We start from the raw sequence: 14,450 nt of genomic DNA, 5'->3' as shown, positions 1-14,450 counted from the left end.
ATAGAAACAGACACACTAGACTAAACATAGAATACATGAAAATCAAACAGTGCCCAAAAACCCCAGAATACTTAAATCAAATGCCCCTTCAATAAACACACCACCCTGAACCACATAAAACGAATACCCTCTGCCACGTCCTGACCAAACTACAATTACAATTAACCCTTATACTGGCCAGGACGTGACAAGCATCTCCAATCCAAAATGAATTCTAGAATCGGCTTCCTATATCGCAACAAAGCATCCTTCACTCATGCTGCCAAACATACCCTCGTAAAACTGACCATCCTACCGATCCTCGACTTCGGTGATGTCATCTATAAAATAGCCTCCAACACTCTACTCAACAAACTGGATGCAGTCTATCACAGTGCCATCCGTTTTGTCACCAAAGCCCCATACACTACCCACCATTGCGACCTGTACACTGTCGTTGGTTGGCCCTCACTTCATACTCGTCGCCAAACCCACTGGCTACATGTTATCTACAAGTCTCTGCTAGGTAAAGCCTCGCCTTATCTCAGCTCACTGGTCACCATAGCAGCACCCACTCGTAGCACACGCTCCTGCAGGTATATCTCACTGGTCATCACCAAAGCCAATTCCTCCTTTGGTCATCTTTCCTTCCAGTTCTCTGCTGCCAATGACTGGAACTAACTGCAAAAATCTCTGAAGCTGGAGACTCATATCTCCCTCACTAGCTTTAAGCACCAGCTGTCAGAGCAGCTCACAGATCACTGCACCTGTACATAGCCCATCTGTAAACAGCCCATCTATCTACCTACCTCATCCCCATACTGTATTTATTTATCTTGCTCCTTTGCACCCCAGTATCTCTACTTGCACATTCATCTTCTGCACATCTACCATTCCAGTGTTTAATTGCTATATTGTAATTACTTCGCCACCATGGCCTATTTATTGCCTTAACCTACCTCATTTGCACTCGCTGCATATATACTTTTTGTTTTCTTTTGTTCTACTGTATTATTGACTGTATGTTTTGTTTATTCCATGTGTAACTCTGTGTTGTTGTATGTGTCGAATTGCTATGCTTTATCTTGGCCAGGTCGCAGTTGCAAATGAGAACTAGCCTACCTGGTTAAATAAAGGTGAAATAATAAATAAATAAAAACATACTGTAAACATGGCAAAAACATTTCCTCTGATGTCACAACTTTCAATCCCACAATTCAGCGTGGCAGACCTGTTTTTTTCAAGGCATCGTGGCGGATCCCAGAAGATTACAGAAAGAAATTGCTTGAGCACAAAGAAATTGATGGACGCTTGAAAGAATGTATGTATCGTTTCTGTCAATAGCCAGGCTTTTACAGCTACAACAATTATCCATGTAGCTTTGTCATCATAATGTAACCCTCTTCAGTTACCTAGCTAGCTAGACTAACATAGCTATAGTAGCCTTGAAAATTAGTTCAACACCAGGTTATTTATGCTAAACTATCTAGCGTGTAACTGTTCATGTACCTTTTATTTATGCACAATGTTTAGGACGCACCCGAACGAGCAAGCTAGTTTTATAACATTAGTTAGCTAGCTAACTAGCTAGTGTTAGCTGGGTCGCTGACTTGGTCGACCAGATGATGATGCTGACAGCCTGTGTGATGATACACATGTAGTCAGTGTCAATCATTGTATTTGTTTTTGTTTGTCTTTACAGTGCGTGAACAACTGAGAGAACAGACAAAACCGTATGAAAAATCAGAAAATGATCTGAAAGCTCTACAAAGTGTTGGACATGTGACTGCAAATTTAATCCCAAGTCATCAGAAGCCTTGATATACTGTTTTTTAATTTACAACGGCCTCTCTTGACTCCTCTCTAGATTGTTGGTGAGGTCCTGAAGCAGCTAACAGAGGAGAAATGTAAGTCCTAAATTATAATGAAAATCTTTGCTGTATATGATGTTGTTTTGTTGAATCTACAGCTAGGCCTACATGGATGAAAAAGTTGAAATGTTCCTACTAGCTTGCATTGACTATATTGTGTGTAACGTGGGGTTTTCTTCTATCCTTTCGTGGAATTCAGTCATTGTCAAAGCAACCAATGGCCCACGATATGTGGTTGGATGCAGACAGCAGGTAGGTCAAAACCCATAGCCACAACAAAATATTTACAAGTAACATTGCAACTTGTATTTCACTTCCCATTTCATATTGATTATGCTTGAGGTGCCTTATATTTTGTCACCCAGCTGGACAAGGCTATGCTCAAACCTGGTACTAGAGTTGCATTGGATATGACCACTCTGACTATCATGAGGTGAGTTGGTGTACTCTCCCAGGTCTATAATGCCTCTTACTATTTCATATGTTTACCAAGCAAAACACCATTGTATTGTGTTAGCCTGCATCTGACTTTCTGCAACAGTCTCCCTATTGAAAGCATTTTTAGTAAAACAAATTATATTTATTCTGCTTATAAGACATCTCCATGACCTATATAATCAGTAAGAACAAAGGCACACTGTGATGACATATCGGTGTTACTGTTCCCCCATGCAGGTACCTTCCCAGAGAGGTGGACCCCCTTGTGTACAACACGTCTCATGAAGACCCTGGCAGCGTCTCCTACTCTGAGATCGGAAGCTTGGCTGAGCAGATCAGAGAGGTCAGTGAGGCATAGACACACACTTTATCCATACAGGACAGAGTTAGCTTTTTCTAGAGGCTTTTTCTCATTTGGGAAAAGTCCGCCATCTCTCCTCCGTGACCCGGAAACCGAGTGGTCGAGGAGAGTGTCAATTCGTTAGTAGGAAAATGCTCCTCACCTCCTCGATAGACTCCTTTTGGCGAGGAAGCACAAGTCCTTCGCGGAAGAGTTTTGAAATCTGATACACTGCCTTTTTAATCGGCTATTGTTTTCTCGAAGGAAAAAAGCATGCAAACATTTAAAAAGGATATGCTACTTATCCTTTTATCTGTCAAATGTAATGCACAACTAGCTAAATGTTTTTTTTAATCACTTTATACATTTCTTGGGGGATTCCACCCTGTAAACTTAATTTGCCTGATGACGCACAATTGGAGGAGTCTCACTTCATACAAGTGTATTTTTGTCCACATTCCCTCTACTTGCCACCTCTCCTCATTTTAAATGGAGGCCAGAGAGGAGGGAGGATACAGGAGTTGAGCAAATAAAATTGAGAGTGCGGAAGATATTTATGGTCCAATTGTGAGAGGGATGGATGTTGATGCATTTCGCTACACCCACAATAACATATGCTAAACATGTTTGTGACAAATAAAATTTGATTTGAAAATGTTGTTTCAGGTGATTGAGCTGCCTCTGACCAACCCTGAGCTCTTCCTGAGGGTGGGCATCATCCCCCTAAAGGCTCTACGGACCCCCAGGTGAGGAGATCAACTGGCCTGGTTTTCTGATAACACTACATGTTAGCCTGAGGCCTGCTTTCCAGAAGCCAGTATTATGTGCTTTATAATTTACTGTATTTTCTTTTCATGGTTTTCAGGAACTGGAAAGACACTTTTGGCCAGAGCAGTTGCTAGCCAGCTTGATTGCAATTTTCTAAAGGTGGTGTCCAGCTCCATAGTGGACAAGTACATTGGTGAGAGCGCTAGGCTGATTCGAGAGATGTTCAACTATTCCATGGACGCCCAGCCCTGCATCATCTTCATGGATGAGATCGATGCCATCGGTACATGAACTAGAGCTACAGACTATTGTTCAATCAGTTTGTTGATTTCTATAGAGTTCCAGACACACACACACACACACACACGAGTCTTTGTTTAACAGGTGGTCGTCGTTTCTCTGAGGGGACGTCTGCAGACAGAGAAATCCAGAGGACACTGATGGAGGTGAGTCTCTCAACAGAGAACAACCATAAGCTTAACTGCACACAAAGTACTACCAAAGATGGTTTAGTATGAAGATACACTACCATTCAAAAGTTTGGCGTCACTTAGAAATATCCTTGTTTTTTAAAGAAAAGCTCATTTTTTGTCCATTTAAAAGAACATCAAATTGATCAGAAATACAGTGTAGACATTGTTAATGTTGCTGAAAAGACAATTGTAGCTGGAAACGGCTGATAAAAATGGAATATGGAATATTTACAGAGGCCCTAGAAGGCCAGTATCCAGGAGTCGCCTCTTCACTGTTGACGTTGAGACTGGTGTTTTGGGGGTACTATTTAATGAAGCTGCCAGTTGAGGACTTGTGAGGCGTCTGGTTCTCAAACTAGACACTAATGTACTTGTCCTCTTGCTCAATTGTGCACCGGGGCCTCCCACTCCTCTTTATATTCTGGTTAGAGCCAGTTTGCGGTGTACTGTGAAGTGAGTAGTACACAGTGTTGTACGAGATCTTCAGTTTCTTGGCAATTTCTCGCATGCAATAGCCTTCATTTCTCAGAACAAGAATAGACTGACGAGTTTCAGAAGAAAGTTCTTTGTTTCGAGCCATTTTGAGCCTGTAATCGAACCCACAAATGCTGATGCTCCAGATACTCAACTAGTCTAAAGGAGGCCAGTTTTATTGCTTCTTTAATCAGAACAACGGTTTTCAGCTGTGCTAACATAATTGCAAAAGGGTTTTCTAATGATCAATTAGCCTTTTAAAATGATGTACTTGGATTAGCTAACACAACGTGCCATTGGAACACAGGAGTGATGGTTGCTGATAATGGGCCTCTGTACGCCCATGTAGATATTCCATTAAAAATCAGCCGTCTCCAGCTACAATGGTCCTTTACAACAACATTGTCTACACTGTATTTCTGATCAATTTGATGTTATTTTAATGGACAAAAAATGTGCTTTTCTTTCAAAAACAAGGACATTTCTAAGTGACCCTGTCACGGTTGTCGTCGGGAATGGAGGACCAAAATGCAGCAGGAATGTGGATGCTCATCTTGATATTTATTTGAACCAAGAAAACACCAAAATAACAAAAGAAGAACGAATGATCAACAAAACAGTCTTGTAAGGCTCACACACGCACTGGAAGCCTGATGCGTGGTTCTGGTACTGGAGGTATCAGCCTGGGGACACGCACCTCAGGGCTAGTGCGGGGAGCGGGAACAGGCCGAGTCGGACTGGGCTGACGCACTGGAAGCCTGATGCGTGGTGCTGGTACTGGAGGTATCAGCCTGGGAACACGCACCTCAGGGCTACTGCGGGAACAGGCCGAGTCGGACTGGGTTGACGCACTGGAAGCCTGATGCGTGGTGCTGGTACTGGAGGTATCAGCCTGGGAACCCGCACCTCAGGGCTAGTGCGGGAACAAGGCGAGTCGGACTGGGTTGACGCACTGGAAACCTGGTGCGTGGTGCTGGTACTGGACGTGCCAGACTGGGGTTTCGCACTTCCGGGTCAGCACGAGAGACAGGAACTGGAAACACCGGGCCATGGAGGCGCACAGGCGGTCTTGATCTCACCTCCTGCACAACCCGTCCTGGCTGGATGGAACTAGTAGCCCTGTACGAGCGGGGTGCTAGCACAGGGCGAACTGGGCTGTGCAGGGGCCTGCTGGTTGCCGTGCGAAGAGCGGGCGTATGGTAGCCTGGTCCTAGGAGGCGCACCGGTGACCAGACGCGCTGCGCAGGCATCCTCCTACCAGGCTGGATGCCCACTCTAGCACGGCATCTGCGAGGGGCTGGAATAACTCGCACTGGACTGTGCGTGCGTATGGGCGAGATTGTGCGCACTTCAGCAAAACACGGCGCCCTCCACTCCATACGGTCCTCCATATAAACACGGGTAGCTGGCTTATGGCTCACCCTTGGCCCAGCCAAACTACCCGTGTGCCCCCCCAATTTTTTTTTATTGGGGGTGCCTCTCGTGCTTGTCCCTCAGCACGTACAAGGCCTCGTACCTCCGCCTCTCCACCTTGGCAGCCTCGATTTCCTCCTTTGGGCGACGGTATTCCCCAGCCTGGTGCCAAGGTCCAGCCCCGTCCAGAATTTCCTCCCAGGTGCATTTCTCCCGCCAGTCCATCTCGAAATCCCTTTGCTCCTTACTCTGCTGCTTGGTCCGTTTGTGGTGGGAGATTCTGTCACGGTTGTCGTCTGGAATGGAGGACCAAAATGCAGCAGGAATGTGGATGCTCATCTTGATATTTATTTGAACCAAGAAAACACCAAAATAACAAAAGAAGAACGAATGATCAACAAAACAGTCTTGTAAGGCTCACACACGCAAAACAAGAAACAATCTCCCACAAACACTAAACCAAACAATTACCCATATATAGGACTCTCAATCAGAGGCAACGAGAAACACCTGCCTCCAATTGAGAGTCCAGCACCCAAACCTAAACATAGAAAACCTAAACAACATGCAGAAATACAACCTAGAACAACTAACCTAGAACATACACCCAAAACCCAGGAACACATAAATCAAACACCCCTCTCTAACACACACAAAACCCCCACCATACAAAACAAACATCCCTCTCCCACGTCCTGACCAAAATACTAAACAACTACTCCCTCTGCTGGTCAGGACGTGACAGACCCCAAACTTTTGAACGGTAGTGTATGTAGAAACTGCTTCCCTGATAGAAATCCCAGATCATGCTTGTAGGCGATGTCATGGCAACGTTGGCTAGCTAAGCTCACGCGCAGAAACACATCATCGGCTCTAACGGTCGTCTCGCGCTGAACTGCGCATGTGGAGGCCGTCAAATCAAAGGCACTCCTTTGATGTAAAGTTGTTTTTGACTAAAATGAAAACGTGTCAGTTTGTCACTTTCACGAGGTTGGAGTAAAAACATATTCAGCTACTTATAGAGTAACTTTCATGAAAAAAACATGTTTTTCAAAGACCAGATGTTATAGTGAAACTAGTGATTTCTGGTTTTCATTTTCACAGTTTGTTGCAAAGGTAATATTTTAGTAGTAGTAAATCTAGTCTTTTTGCTCCTAGTGGTTCAACTCTATCATTGAAATTGTGGTGTAGAGGCACCTTGAGAAGGTACCTCTGTCATCTCAGAGGTACCTGGATATGGATATGAAATTAACTCCATTCTGGATGTGCTGGGTGGTACCTCCTCAAGGCTCACTATAAAAGCAGGTGACATCGCACCTTATTTGGCAGTGGTCTAGGTAAGTGGAGTGTGCCAATATATTTGGCATGATGCTATGAGGATTAGCCGTTTATATTCATAGCTATATCTATCGTAACAAGAAATAGATGCCAATAGTCATGTCAACGTGTTGTACAGTATTTTTGTTTCCCAACAGCGGACTTTTTTGTGGCGCAGTCCGCTGAGAAAGTTTGCTTATACAGTAGTTCAGTGGTTGTGAGTTCTAATCCCACATGGAGCAGATAGTGTCTTGTATTATTATAATTTTTTATCCTTTATTTACAATATTCATCCCATGCCCACACACTTCTAATTTTGAAAAGTGAAAGCATACTTGTGAGAGGGGTCACCCTGGCACTAGTGGAATTTTTTTATTTTTTTTTTAAATACAGTACCCAAGACTGATCTGAGTTTCACCATTTCACCATTGGAAAAAGAGCTACTGTGTAAATACTGCAATGCGCTTTCAATTGAATTGAGCCCCAAATCTTCATTTTTAAGGTGGTGATTGCACTTTTCTTCCCAACACAATACCGCAATAAATGTGAGTCCACAGTTCAAAGATTATTTTTGCACCTGATGGGAGATTCCAACTTAACACCGCAAGTGGCAATAGATGTCAGGAACTCTGTGCCTTACCAGTGTGAGAACTGTCCGGAGCCATAATTGCTCACAATGCACATACTTTTTTTATCAGAGCATGCCAGCAGATTTCTGGTAAGTAAGCTTTAATGTGAAAGTGTTGGGATCAGTTACAACTACATTTACCCACCCCCAAAATTCCTATTTTTGAGCAATTCCCCCCACCCACAACTTCTTACTTGAATGCATTTTTTTGTTTTTGTTTTAAGGGGTTGTGCCAAGGCTGAAATTGGGGTTGAGAGGTACCCTGTAAGTTATTTGCTCGAATATAGGTTGTGCCTTTTATAGATTGAGAATTTTTTTAGAACCTAGGAAGAATTTTTCTCTTCTCTCATTGACTTCTGCTTTGCAATCGTTCCCGGAAGTGTTGGGCTTCTGGGTTAGAAACTATGTGGTACTACTCATATTATTGAGCCTCAAAGTGTTAAAGGCTGAACCTGTTGGTTTTATCAGGCAATTAAGACTGAAGATGCTAACTTTTTTGTCTGTCCTGTCTAGCTGCTGAACCAAATGGATGGCTTTGACAGCCTGCACAGAGTGAAGATGATCATGGCTACCAACCGTCCGGACACACTGGACCCTGCCCTTCTAAGGCCAGGGAGACTGGACCGCAAGATCCGTATGTTTCCTCGCGAGACTTTTAACTATCCTCGTTTGAGAAGCATAGATAATCATGTTGCAAAAAACCTTTGGTCCTGGTTCCATTTCAGCACCTAGTCACTTCCCCAAAGGGCCAGGGCAAGTGGCTGAAAAGTAACTAGGACTTGGTAAATGACAAGGAACAGCAGGACTCTTAACTTCTGGCTTTGTCTTTACAGACATCGAGCTGCCCAATGAGCAGGCTCGGATGGACATTCTGAAGATACACTCTGGACCAATCACTAAGCATGGAGAGATGGGTGAGTTTAGGGACTGGAAATGTGCTGTGGATGTGACATTATTTTGTGATGAAATGAAGTTGCATGTTGTGAATTTCATTGTGGGCTGTAACTTGAATTTCTTTGCAGATTACGAGGCCATTGTGAAGTTGTCTGATGGATTTAATGGAGCTGATTTAAGGAACGTGTGCACTGAAGCAGGTTAATAACCTATCCAATACACTCTATAACTGTATATTTTGCATCTTAAAAACAAGCCATTCACTCAGTCTGTTCCTATATTAGGGTTTGCACAAGGTGCTTAAAGTACTTGAATTTGGCACTCTGGAATTCAAGTATTAGAATACCTTGAAAATCTGTCATTTTCTCAAGTTGCTACTTGAAAAGTACTTGAATTAAAATGAGAACAGAGAACTATCAAATATGTTAATATGAAAAATATTAGAAAAATGTACCTGTACTGATTAGGCGCTGCCAAATGTCACATCGATAGCCAGGCAAATGTAGATTCAAACTTGCCTGCAGGATATTGATGTTCCTGAATGGGTTTTGCCAGACCTAACCAGGGATGTAGTGGAGGGTGAATGCCGTTTACACCTTCTTTATTTGGGAAATAGTGTTTACTCACCTTTTTGTTAATTATCATTTACCCACTTATTGCGTTCCCAGCGTTGATCACCGCTCTGAAGGCTTCTTGATCTGAGTTGTAATCGTCCCTACCTCTGCGAACGATGGGAATCCTAAATTATTCATGTATGCTTATGTTCGTCTGCTCCCCCGGATTTGCCTTGTTAGCAGCGCATTCATTCACCACTCTGTCCAGCGGGAAACTCCGCCCACGACATAGGCCGAGAGGTGAAACAAACTACCTCAGCCCAGACCTACAGTGGCAAGTAGGAGAGAGACGTCACTGACAGTGGGAATTATTTTAACAACCCTTGACTTCAACAGACATCCCCCAAACAAACCAACCCCTGACTCTTAGCGAATGAGTGTACAACTGGTAGATTGTCGCTGATATTTCAGTCAGATGTCTAGCTAGGTAGCTCAAGGGCTCTGGCTATTAGCCAGGTAGCTAACTATAACTACCTGGCTGGAAGGATGAAGTTAGAAGCTAACGTTGAACGGAGCCTGACCGCAGCATGAGCAGTTGACTGAAATTAAGGTAGCTATAATCGAAAGATGGGCTACTATAAGTTCTAACAAAATTATATTTCTTTATTGAGAGTAGTGAGACAGACAGTGGTGTGTCAGGCTGTAATGAAGGAGGTAAAGGAGATGCACAGAGAGAGGAAGCATTGACGCAAGCAGGGAGAGAGGTTACGCCTTGATCACACCGACAGCGTCATTGCATTTTGGTACACCAGAAGTACTGTACATTCATTTCCAATGGAACGCTGCGTTTGACTTGCAGCATTGCGTTGCAGAGGCAGTTGCAGTGCGTTCTGTGTGGTGCATACCTTGGATTTATCGAACATATGCGTAAACGGCTTTACAGAAATGGTAGCAGAAGGTGAAGGTTGAACTTTTGTTGCACATACATCCAGATGATGCTGCGTACCAATTGTGCAATGACTCTGTAGGTGTGATTGAGGTGTTAGTAGTACAGTGGTTCCCAAACTAGGGCGTCCATGACCCATGTGTGGTCCGGGACCCATGTGGGGTCCCCTAAAATGTAAATAGGGTCCTGAGAGTCTTTAATCTTATCAAACACATTCATAACTTCTTTCTCTTCAAATGGGTATAGAATACAAACTTTTAGTGTCAACTAAGGGTCTTTTACACTGTCAGAATTCATTTTCATGTCTGTGTTGGGACAGCCTGTGGGACCTAACATTTTGTGAATTATAAAGACAATTTTAAATATAAAGACAATATATTATGTACACTGAACAAAAATATAAATGCAACAATTTCAAAGATTTTACTGAGTTACAGTTCATATGAGGAAATCAGTCAACATCGTCAGTCCTGACTTACCACTCGTGTGTTTCATTATTGAGTAGAACTTAAGGTAGTAATGAATAGCGATATACCGCCATCTGTTGGCGACTAGAAACAATTTCATAATATGACCTATTACAAATATATACAGTTGAAGTCGGACGTTTATATACACCTTAGCCAAATACATTTATACTCAGTTTTTCACAATTCCTGACATTTAATCCATGTAAAAATTCCCTGTCTTAGGTTCAGTTAGGATCACCATTTTATTTTAAGAATGTGAAATGTCAGAATAATAGTAGGGAGAGTGATTTATTTCAGCTTTTATTTCTTTCATCACATTCCCAGTGGGTCAGAAGTTTACATACACTCAATTAGTATTTGGTAGCATTGCCTTTAAATTGTTCAACTTGGGTCAAACGCTTCAGGTAGCCTTCAACAAGCTTCCCACAATAAGTTGGGTGAATTTTGGCCCGTTCCTCCTGACAGAGCTGGTGTAACTAAGTCAGGTTTCTAGGCCTCCTTGCTCGCACATGCTTTTTCAGTTCTGCCCACAGATTTTCTATGGGATTGAGGTCAGGACTTTGTAATGGCCACTCTAATACCTTGACTTTGTTGTCCTCCATTTGGAAGACCCATTTACGACCAAGCTTTAACTTCCTGACTGATGTCTTGAGATGTTGCCTCAATATATCCACATCATTTTCTTTACTCATGATGCCATCTATTTTGTGAAGTGCACCAGTCCCTCCTGCAGCAAAGCACCCCCACAACATGATGCTGCCACCCCCGTACTTCACGGTTGGGATGGTGTTCTTCGGCTTGCAAGCCTCCCCCTTTTTCCTCCAAACATAACGATGGTCATTATGGCCAAACAGTTCTATTTTTGTTTCATCAAACCAGAGGACATTTCTCCAAATGTATGATCTTTGTCCCCGTGTGCAGTTGCAAACCGTAGTCTGGCTTTTTTATGGTGGGTTTGGAGCAGTGGCTTCTTCCTTGCTGAGCGGTCTTTCAGGATATGTGGATATAGGACTCGTTTTACTGTGGATATAGATACTTTTGTACCTGTTTCCTCCAGCATCTTCACAAGGTCCTTTGCTGTTGTTCTGGGATTGATTTGCACTTTTCGCACAAAAGTACGTTCATCTTTAGGAGACAGAACACGTCTCCTTCCTGAGCGGTATGACGGCTACGTGGTCCCATGGTGTTTATACTTGCGTACTATTGTTTGTACAGATGAACATGGTACCTTCAGGCGTTTGGAAATTGCTCCCAAGGATGAACCAGACTTGTGGAGGTCTACAATTTTTTTTCTGATGTCTTGGCTGATTTCTTTTGATTTTCCCATGATGTCAAGCAAAGAGGCACTGAGTTGGAAGGTAGGCCTTGAAATACATCCACAGGTACGCCTCCAATTGACTCAAATGATGTCAATTAGCCTATCGGAAGCTTCTAACGCCACGACATCATTTTCTGGAATTTTTCAGAGCTGTTTAAAGGCACAGTCAACTTAGTGTATGTAAACTTCTGACCCACTGGAATTGTGATAGTGAATTATAAATTAAATAATCTGTCCGTAAACAACTGTTGGAAAAATTACTTGTGTCATGCACAAAGTAGATGTCCTAACCCACTTGCCAAAACTATAGTTTGTTAACAAGAAATTTGTGGAGTGGTTGAGAAACGAGTTTTAATGACTCCAACTCAAGTGTATGTAAACTTCCGACTTCAACTGTATTAGTGCTCCAAGAAGTACTTGAAAGTCCTTGAGTTTGACTTGCCACAGTCTGTATGAACCCTGCTATGTGTGTTTCCCAGGTATGTTTGCAATCCGTGCTGACCATGAGTATGTGACCCAGGAAGATTTAATGAAGGCCGTTCGCAAGGTTGCAGATTCTAAGAAACTTGAATCCAAGCTGGACTACAAGCCTTTATGATAGTACCACCAACCAACCTATTGGGAAATATATGGTAATTTGAGTCTGGAAAGAGTAAAGGAACAGATGACAAAAGCAAACATATTTGTGGTTTTACTGTATTTCAAATGTATATTTCAAAGACTTAGCTAATACAGACTTATGTGGTGAAATATATGGTTTGGTTTTTATTTTCGTATTTTGCATAAGAATACATATTTAATTAAACTGTCAACCATCTTATGTCCAATCATATGATTCTCTTAATGCCCATTCAGAGGTTATTGATTAATACACCAGTCAGTGTAAAATATCCTTATGGATTTTTGGAATTCAGAGTCAAAACCACAGATGTCATGTACTTTTCATTTTTGCATTTGGCAGTTTCACTAGTCTGATTCAAGAAAAGGTTGAGATTTATGGCTGACTTATGTACCATATTAAAGTTGTTGTCATGACTCCACTAAATGGTGGAGAAGCCAAAATGGAAATTTCTGACTTAAAGGGGCAAATTGCAGTTGCCGCATACATTTTTAGACTTAGAAATGAATGATATGTACCCATTGATTCTTGAAGAATATAACTTATAAATGCCTCATGAGCTTAGTTCAACTGTCGTACCCCATCAGAACCCAAAATATAAGTATGTTTTACTCATGTTTGTAAACAAGGTAAATGTAAACAAACACTATACAGCCTCAACATGGTTACAACTCTAATTTTGATATCATGGAAGGTCAGTCCTTGCATCCATAGCTTTGTCTATGAATTTGAGCGGTTACATTTCTGCAGCCCCATCCCTCAGCTTTTTACAGAAATAGCTGCGAGACACTCTTTGTTATTGTTTCAATTGCTGATTGCTGCTTTAAAATGAATCGTTTGACTACGGGTTAACGTGCCTTGTCGTTAACTGTAAATGTCTTTACTGGCAAGCACAAAAATGTTCCTTCTGTCTTTGATGTTGAATTTCAGAAAAGATGCCCCTCTAAAACTACTGCTGCAATAAAAATGTCACCCAATCAATATATATGCTGTCCTATTTCTTGATCCCAAGAAGGTGTCGCATGATGGAAAATAATAGCTCCAACATGCTTTCAATCAACATCTTTTAGGTTATGGAAAACAGAATCTAATGTGGGAACGCCATAAAGAGCTGTTTTGTGCCGCTCCCGGTAAGGCAGCCACAGTGTTTGGTCGCAGTTTGTGTGTTTACTGTTCAAATTACTTTTGGATGTATGTAAATTGTCTTCTGTCTCTAAATGTTGTTTATCACTAGCTGCACCATATCACCAAGTAACATTCTGAGTATGTGTAAAAGTACAGTGCCTTCAGATAGTATTCATACCTCTTCACTTATTCCACATTTTGTGTTACAGCCTGAATTCAAAATGGATTAAATGTTTTTTTTCTCACCAATCTACATGCAATACCCCATAATGACAAAGTGAAAACATGTTTTTGGAAATGTTTGGTAAATTATTGAAAATGAAATGCTTAAGTATCTCATTTAAATAACTATCCACACCCCTGAGTAAATACTTTGTAAAAGCACCTTTTGCATTGATTACAGCTGTGAGTCTCTAAGAGCTTTGCACACCTGGATTGTGCAACATTTGCCCATTTTTATTATTTTCCAAATTCTTCAAGCTCTGTCAAATTGGTTGTTGATCATTGCTAGACAACCATTTTTAGGTCTTGCCATAGAGTTTCATGTAGATTTAAGTCAAAACCGTAACTCGGCCACTCAGGAACATTCACTGTCTTCTTGGTAAGCAACTCCAGTGTAGATTTGGCCTTGTGTTTTAGGTTATTGTTCTGCTGAAAGGTGAATTCATCTCCCAGTGTCCGTTGGAAAGCACTGAACCAGGTTTTCCTCTAGGATTTTGCTTGTGCTTGGCTCCATTACGTTTCTTTTTTTATCCTGAAAAACTTACCAGTCCTTAACGATTACAAGCATACCCATAACATGATGCAGCCACCACTATGCTTG

The 14,450-nt window shown here is 42.0% G+C and overlaps 1 pseudogene across 1 annotated transcript; it reads left to right on the top strand.

The window, feature by feature from the left end:
- The first annotated feature begins 1,207 nt into the window (after positions 1–1,207).
- On the top strand, positions 1,208–13,485 carry LOC106600889 (26S proteasome regulatory subunit 10B-like; annotated as a pseudogene). Its single transcript, XR_014391947.1, has 13 exons — positions 1,208–1,300; positions 1,682–1,712; positions 1,847–1,886; positions 2,050–2,102; positions 2,216–2,283; positions 2,526–2,631; positions 3,295–3,374; positions 3,494–3,679; positions 3,781–3,842; positions 8,215–8,335; positions 8,535–8,615; positions 8,724–8,795; positions 12,363–13,485. The product of XR_014391947.1 is annotated as a 26S proteasome regulatory subunit 10B-like (transcript).
- Positions 13,486–14,450: the final 965 nt, after the last annotated feature.

The sequence above is a fragment of the Salmo salar genome, chromosome 01 (genome assembly GCF_965601325.2).
Source record: "Salmo salar chromosome 01, fSalSal1, whole genome shotgun sequence".
In the NCBI taxonomy this organism is placed as follows: Eukaryota; Metazoa; Chordata; class Actinopteri; order Salmoniformes; family Salmonidae; genus Salmo; species Salmo salar.
This window is presented reverse-complemented; position numbering and strand designations above follow the sequence as displayed.